This window comes from Heterodontus francisci, chromosome 5 (assembly GCF_036365525.1).
Source record: "Heterodontus francisci isolate sHetFra1 chromosome 5, sHetFra1.hap1, whole genome shotgun sequence".
Taxonomy (NCBI): domain Eukaryota; kingdom Metazoa; phylum Chordata; class Chondrichthyes; order Heterodontiformes; family Heterodontidae; genus Heterodontus; species Heterodontus francisci.
The window spans coordinates 187,558,152-187,567,070 of record NC_090375.1 but is presented as its reverse complement, the minus strand read 5'-3'; positions in this window follow the sequence as shown (position 1 = coordinate 187,567,070).

Sequence of the window (8,919 nt, the reverse complement as noted above, 5' to 3'; positions counted from 1 at the left end):
AGTCTGTCCACCATCTACAAGGCACAAGTCAGGAGTGTGATGGAATACTCTCCACTTGCCTGGATGGGTGCAGCTCCAACAACACTCAAGAAGCTCAATATCATCCAGGGCAGAGCAGCCCGCTTGACTGGCACCCACCCATCACCTTCAACATTCACTCCCTTCACCACTAACGCAGAGTGGCAGCAGTGTGTACCACCTACAAGATGCACTACAGCAACTCACCAAGGCTCCTTCAACAGCACCTTCCAAACCTGCGACCTCTACAGGCAGCAGATGCATGGGATCACCACCACCTGCAAGTTTCCCTCCAAGTGACACACCATCCTGACTTGTAACTGTATCACCCGTTCCTTCACTGTCGCTGGGTTAAAATCCTGGAATTCCCTTTCGAACAGCACTGTGGGTGTACCTACACGCCAAGGACTACAGCAGTTCAAGAAGGCAGCTCACCACCACCACCTCAAGGGCAATTAGGGATGGGCAATAAATGCTGGCCTAGCCAGCGATGCCCACATCCCATGAACAAATTTTTAAAAAAGATTGTAGGATGAAGGACAAACTGGCTGCTTGGAAGGTGCCTGAGGATCTCTATCTTTTTCCTCCTTTCAATAGCTCTGTAGCTCTCCTTAATGGCATGACTGAGATTAAGAATTTAGGAAATCCCCACAACCAATTTGTGGCTCTGGAATTCTTTCCCTAAACCTCTTCACCTTTTCATCTCTCTCTCCTTTTTGAAATGCTCCTTAATACCTACCTCTTTGGCCAAGCTTTTATCCTAATAGCTCCTAATATGGCTCAATGTCAGACTTGGTTTGACAATGTTCCAGCAAAGCACTTTAGGGTGCTTTACTCTGTTAAAGGTGCTATATTAATGCAAGTTGTTGTTATTAGTCCATGAGATGCCATGCTACAACATAACAAAATAAGAAGCCTGAGACTGGAGGGGAGAGAAGAGGCACTCCTCCGAACAAAAAATGCCAATTTTCTTGTAATTAACAATTGTTAACACAATCTCAGAAATATTAAGCATCTCTGCGACACTGTGAAGATCAGTATGTATAAGGAAAGCCAGCTGTATCATCATTCCATGCCTAATGGTCCCCCCATAACCACAGCTACTGGAATAATTGCAGATTTCTTTTGCCCGCACTTTCCTATCAGAGACCATTCCAAGTATTGATCATTCTTCTGTGAAGAATTGCTTCCCGACATCAGTATCACATTGAATTGTTTTCAGTTACTAATGGGATGTCTCACTGTACATTCCAGGCAACTAACTGCATTGAAAACCATACAAGCAGCCGCCTTGGGTAAGTCAGATTGCTGATCCAGAAGTGCCAACCCTGGCAAATCATGGTGGGGATTGGTAATCCTTAGCCAAAGGAGAGGATAAAAATCAAACAAGATTCTTGTAAGTACTTTATAAATAAAGGGAGTACTTTGAAATAATACTTCTTTTCTCCTCTTTTAAGATACCCCTTTTAATGGGCAATTTACTAACCTTATAAAGTTTATGTGGCACACTTACATTTTGCTTCTTCGTTGCCTCCCCTTCCTCAAACATACAGACAAAACAATTCCGACCGCAGCCTTCCGACAGCAGACAATATTTGCACATTTTACATTGCACCTAACATCCTGCTATATGCAGGATGACTTGCATCCAGAGAAAAAAAAATGTTTAAATGTAACTCAAGCTGTTGGGGTAATTTTTCTTCCAGATGTAAATCTTCAAGGGTCAGGAGCTCGTATTTTGTGATGCTGGGTAGGGTTTAAAGTAAAAGATTAAAATCCTTTAGGTACTGAGAGAACTGTCCATCAGTTAACTATAATGAACAAATACATGTGGTATTTTGACACTAGGCGGTGCTGTTGACTGTGCCATTCTTCAGAGTAGCTGGGGCACTCGATACAAAGGGTGTCTTATGAAAATGTAATCGTGTGCATGCTCTCCTGCACAAAATCAAGTTGATAGTGCACGTTGGAACAAGGAAAGGGACAGTTAATTCAAAGTTGTATTGTTTTTCAAATACATTGATTTCAATTATAAGGAAAATGTATGAACACTTACCTGCTAACATTTTCAACATGTGGCTATAGTTTCAAACTTATCTTTTTATTTTAAACTGTCTCTCTTTAAGTACTCCATGCAGCCCAGGATAATGAACAGCTGCACTGAGTTTATGTCAGTCAGGATTAATGTATATGCCCTTTGCTGCATTATGCTTCAAGAGCACTTATACCAGTAGCCCTGCACTGCTGGGAAAGAGCAGAATCCTGTAGGTATATCCTTCAACAGGGCTCCAAAGCTCAGAACAACATGCACACACAGTTAACAGGTTTAAAATTGGGCAAGAAACTGTCTTGATGGCTGTGTACCATCATTAAAAATTGTAAGACTGTTCTGGCACCATCAGCCAAATCCACAAACTTCGCTAAAATAAAAGCAAAATACTGCGGATGCTAGAAATCTGAAATAAAAACAAGAAATGCTGGAACCACTCAGCAGGTCTGGCAGCATCTGTGAAAAGAGTAGCAGAGTTAACGTTTCGGGTCAGTGACCCTTCTTCGGAACTGACAAATATTAGAAAAGTCACAGGTTATAAGCAAGTGAGGTGGGGGTGGGGCAAGAGATAACAAAGGAGGTCTAGATTGGACCAGGCCACATAGCTGACCAAAAGGTCACGGAGCAAAGGCAAACAATATGTTAATGGTGTGTTGAAAGACAAAGCATTAGTACAGATTAAGTGTTAATACACTGAATATTGAACAGCAGCAAGTGCAAACCTGAAAAAAAAACAGTGGGTAAGCAAACTGAACAAACTAAGATGAAATGAAATAAATGCAAAAAAAAGATTGTAAAAAATGTAAAAAAGAATGTAAAAAAAAAAGGAAGAAAAAATAACTAAAAATGAAAGTAAAATGGGGGGCTGTCATGCTTTGAAATTATTGAACTCAATGTTCAGTCTGGCAGGCTGTAGTGTGCCTAATCGGTAGATGAGATGCTGTTCCTCGAGCTTGCGTTGATGTTCACTGGAACACTGCAGCAATCCCAGGACAGAGATGTGAGCATGAGAGCAGGGGGGAGTGTTGAAATGGCAAGCAACCGGAAGCTCAGGGTCCTGCTTGCGGACTGAGCGGAGATGTTCCGCAAAGCGGTCACCCAGTCTGCGCTTGGTCTCCCCAATGCGGAACATCTCCGCTCAGTCCGCAAGCAGGACCCTGAGCTTCCGGTTGCTTGCCATTTCAACACTCCCCCCTGCTCTCATGCTCACATCTCTGTCCTGGGATTGCTGCAGTGTTCCAGTGAACATCAACGCAAGCTCGAGGAACAGCATCTCATCTACTGATTAGGCACACTACAGCCTGCCGGACTGAACATTGAGTTCAATAATTTCAAAGCATGACAGCCCCCCATTTTACTTTCATTTTTAGTTATTTTTTCTTCCTTTTTTTTCACATTCTTGTTTACATTTTTTACAATCTTTTTTTTGCATTTATTTCATTTCATCTTAGTTTGTTCAGTTTGCTTACCCACTGTTTTTTTTTCAGGTTTGCACTTGCTGCTGTTCAATATTCAGTGTATTAACACCTAATCTGTACTAATGCTTTGTCTTTCAACACACCATTAACATATTGTTTGCCTTTGCTCCGTGACCTTTTGGTCAGCTATGTGGCCTGGTCCAATCTAGACCTCCTTTGTTATCTCTTGCCCCACCCTCACCTCACTTGCTTATAACCTGTGACTTTTCTAATATTTGTCAGTTCCGAAGAAGGGTCACTGATCCGAAATGTTAACTCTGCTACTCTTTTCACAGATGCTGCCAGACCTGCTGAGTGGTTCCAGCATTTCTTGTTTTTATTACCACAAACTTCACTGTTTAGACGGTTCTTATATTGATCATTTGACATAACTGCAAACACCACCAGGAGTTCTGACAAAGTGTCATCGATCTGAAACATTAACTCTATTTCTCTCTCCACAGATGCTGCTGAGTATTCCCAGCATTTTCTATTTTGATTACAAGCCGTTAGGTATGCTGTAGAAGACAATCATCAACTGGTGGGTCATAAGATACAGGACATTGGTACGGCCACACCTAGAGTACTGTGTGGAGTTTTGGTCTCCCTACCTAAGGAAGGACATACCTCCCCTAGAGGGAATGCAATGAATGTTCACTAAACTGGTTCCTGGGATGAGGGGATTGTCCTATGAGGAGAGATTGAGTAGACTAGGCCTATATTCCCTGGAGTTTAGAAGGATGAGAGGTGATCTCATTGAAACATATAAAATTCTTAAGGAGCTTCGCAGGGCAGATGCTGAGAAAATGTTTCCACTGACTGGGGAATCTAGATCATGGGGTCACAGTCTCAGAATAAGGGATTGGCCATTTAGGACTGAGGTGAGGAGAGATTTCTTCACTCAGAGAGTTGTGAACCTTTGGAATTCTCTACCCCGGAGAGCTGTGGAGTATATTCAAGACTGAGGCCAATAGATTTTTGGACACTAAGGGAATTGAGGGATATGGGGATACTGAGGGGAAGTGGAGTTGAGGTAGAAGATCAGCCACGATCTTATTGAATGGCAGAGCAGGCTCGAAGGGTCAAATGGCCTCCTCCAGCTCTTATTTCTTACGTTCTCATCTGCGTGCCTGATCTAACATAGCTCTGTGCTTTGTGGGTAATACTGAGGGATAATTGGGCCAAATCTTGTTGGAAAAATAACAGTGCAAATCAGCTAGCAAATTCGGGGAGGGGGTGGGGGGGGGGGGGTGCGGGTGAAGGATGTAGGAAAAGTCTTAACTAACAACGTACATCATGAGATGCCCAGCTCCAGCAAGTCTGGACCCAATTGCATAGTATATGTTGGGCCCATTGCTGCCATATCCTCACGTTGTTGATTTTTTTGAGTGAGTGCTCAACCCAGTCATATACATAAGCGCATGGCTGATCCATTAAGCCTGGTTTGCTGAAGTCAGAGGTTTAAAGTTTCTGCAGCAATATTTTATGTGAAGAGTTGGGGATTTTTCCGGTATGCATGGATGCTCAATTCCATTTTTCTCCCTGTGTTAGTTTCTGTCGCTGTGGGCAGTGTCATTTCTGCTTCAGGCCAAAAGTGTTGCTTGCAGCTACTGTTGAATTTGCAGCAGTGTTCAGGATAGGCATTCTTTTTGGGATTTCCCCAAACTCGCTGTTGAGGAAGACAAATTAATGGGGTGTGACTGTCAAGGTGCTACATTCACACCTGTCAGCACCCCTATAGTTCTATCCATTGGAAATATTGTCCATCTCCACCCTGTAACTCCTTAGCTGCTTCATCAGACTTGAATCTAGTAGCATCTGTGGTTTTGGTCAATTTATTTTGCGATTCTAAATCCAGATCATTGACTCTGATTGGTCAAGGTAAGGAATGAACCAGCAAATGCATTTGCGCGTATTGGAAGCTACATATATTAATACACAGGGCCCTGTTCTTTGCATACAGAAAGAACATGTACACACATTGCACCTGTTTCATCTGAACAATATAGGTGACAGCCATTCACTGGTTCATTCCTCAGGGCAATGCCTTGACCAATCAGAGTCAAACTCCCTGGCTTAAATTTCAAACAAAGCTTGGCCGTTAACTGTCAGTCACAGTAAACTGGTGCATTCTCCTTGGCAATGCCTCTACCAATCAGAGTTCACTTGCCAACCAATCAGCACTCTCTTCTCATGCAGTATAAGTTGTTGTTTTCCCTTAAATTGGTTATTCTTGCGTATTGTCTTGATGAGTGCAAGACGAAAAGCTTCGACAACATGTCTCTATTTTCAGCAATTCACAAGTTCTGTACGACCAAACAACTATTTGTTGTTCCTCTCTTTTAGCCAATTCATTACACATGTCCAATTTTGACCTAGGAAACTCAGCTAACTAACCTAGTGTAGTGTCTAACTGCTCCCTGAGTCGGAAGAGCAGGTCCGATGGCAGGCTGCAGTTGTGCAGAGGTGGCAATGATGTTGTGTCATGAGATAACCCTGTTACAGTTGGATCTGCACATGTGAATGCAATCCATCTAACTGGCAGTAATGGGTTTTCCAGATATGCAGTTAGCCTTAAGGGAAGTTGACACATCTGTCCATTCTCCTGCCATGCCCCAACTACTGGGCATCACTGTAGGGTGAGGAGCAATCTGCACCAGAGCAGGCCCTGGGGTATTACTGAATCACTCTGCAACGTAGATCCTTCGGCCTTTTAAATCTGGAGAAAGTGCAAATAGGGTTCACAAGGATGATACCAGAACTGAGAGGTTATAATTATCGGGAAAGGATGAGCAGGCTGGGGCTCTTTTCTCCAGAAAATAGTGTGCTGAGGGGTGACCCAATTGAGGCCATTAAGATTATGAAGGGGAGAGATAGAGAAGATTCCACTTCTGGTGGAGACCAAAACGAGTTGCCATAATATGAGATAGTTATAAATAAATACAGGAATTCAAGAGAAACTTCATTACCCAGAGAGTGGTGAGAATGTGGAACTTGCTACCACGTGGCGTAGTCGAGGAAAAAAGCATAGATGCATTTAATGGGAAGCTAGATAAGCATGTGAGGGAGAAAGGAATAAAAGGATATGTTGATATGATTCGATGAATTATGGTGGGAGGAGGCCCGTGTGGAGCATAAACACCAGCATGAAACAGTTGGGTTGAATGGCCTGTTTCTGTGCTGTAAAATTCTATATAATTCTGTGTAAGTCTGGTAAGGGCATACATCCGTAAGTTGCAATCGACGGTCTCTAGCACTCCAGTCACAGCGTTTGTGAGTGACAGTAGTAGTGGGCCTGATTTTGACACACTTAAAACCCATTCACTTACACAGAGTTAAAATAGGGCCTATTGTCTCTGGGCTTAGTCCCTCTGTCCTCTGGAGGCACAAGGCACCCTGCTGTGATGTTGCCCCACCTTTCACTGAGCTCTGCAGCTGTGAAAATCTTTCATGCCTCTCTGCTGAGAGCTTGGAGGTACACTCCTGCACAGTCACCAACAACCCTGGCACGGTCTTCAGTGCAGCTCTAAACGGCCTTTCTGAAAGTGGCCCTAATAGATTATCAATCCCTTACCCTGGAGCACTGGAACCTTTGGCCATGGGTGGCAGCATTGCTCTCATTTAAATGCCAACCTCCAATTGCTCTTCCACACTTGTGAGAGATTCACCTGGTACTCCCTCCTCAAACTCACTATCTAAATACAAGATGGTCCGTAGCAGCACAGCCAACACTCATTCTACATATGAAAGTACGTACGTGTGAACAGACAAGCATACGAACTAGGAGCAGGAGTAGGCTATTCAGCCCCTCGAGCCTGCTCTGCCATTCTATAAGATCATAGCTGATCTGTTTGTAGACTCAACTCCACTTTCCTGCCTCCCCCAATACCCTTTGACTCCCTTGTTTGACAAGAATCTTCCCACCTCTGCCTTAAAAACATTCCATGACCCTGCCTCTCTTTCCGGGGAAGAGAGTTCCAAAGACTCATGACCCTCTGAGAGAAAAAAAAATTCTCCTCATCTCAGTCTTAAATAGGAGGCCCCTTATTTTTAAACTGTTTCCTCTAGTTTTAGTCTCTCCCACAACGGGAAACATCCTTTCAACATCCAACCTGTCAAGTCCCCTCGGGATCTTGTGTGTTTCAATCAGATCACCTCTCATCCTTCTAAACTCCAATGAACACAGACCCAACCTGTCCAACCTTTCCTCATAAGATAACCCTCTCATCCCAGGAATCAGTTGCGTGAACCTTCTCTGAACTGCTTCCATTACAATTATATCCTTTCTTAGGTAAGGAGACCAAAACTGTACACAATACTCTAGATGTGGTCTCACCAATGCCCTGTACAACTGTAGCAAAACATCTCTACTTTTATATTCCATTCCCCTTGCAATAAACTACAACATTGCATTTGCCTTCTTAATCACTTGCTGTACCTGCAGACTAACTTTTTGTTTTTCATGTACTAGGACACCCAGATCCCTTTGCATCTCAGAGTTCTGCAATCTCTATTTAAGTAATATGTTGCTTTTCTATTCTTACAGTCAAAGTGGACAAGTTTACACTTTCTCTCCCCAATTCCTTCCATAGGCTCCAGTCATTAAAATATATACATGGAAGTTACAGCACAGAAACAGGCCATTCGACTCAATCAGTCTGCATCAGCATTTACCCTCCAAATTAAGGTGTATAGGATCCGATTAGGAAGGTGACCTGAATGCAAGGAACAGCGAGCATTACAACAGGAGCTAAGCATGAAATGTATAATGTTGATAGTATTATTTGTTGAAAATTTAAGCAATTGTCCAACTTGAATGGAAAGCATCGAAAAGTGTTCAGAGAGTCCATTTAATATCAAGCATTTTGATTAGCACAAATTTCACATTCGCTTAAAAAAATTAATGGAAAGATTTGCACTCACAAACCTACAAGGTGCTTGTCTCTACCTCTAAAAATTCCCATTCATAAAAATAATGCAAGAAAGCCCTTGCATTTTTCCATTTTCAAGTCAAGGAACACAAAGAAACACAGAGCTGGCAGGAGAAAAGAACAATTACTAGGAGTTAAAATATGCACAAGGAGAGCTGAATTAATGGTTTAAAAAGAATTTAACAGTGAAAAATGCAATGCTGGGAATAATAGAGCCAAACTCAGCAAATAGGGGACAAAGGGAAAAGCATTAAGGAATAGTAAGAGTAGTGAGTCTTGCATGGAAAAGATGAAGGAGAAGGGACGCCTATATTAAAAATTTTGTGTCAATGCCAAGCAATTTTGGTTCTCAAAACATGGAAGTGCTACTGTAATCCTGGAGTTAGGTTCCAAAATGATTCCATATGAACGAAAGGGAAATGAAGTGAGACTCCTTCTTGGGCTTGGGATCAGGTGGAGTATA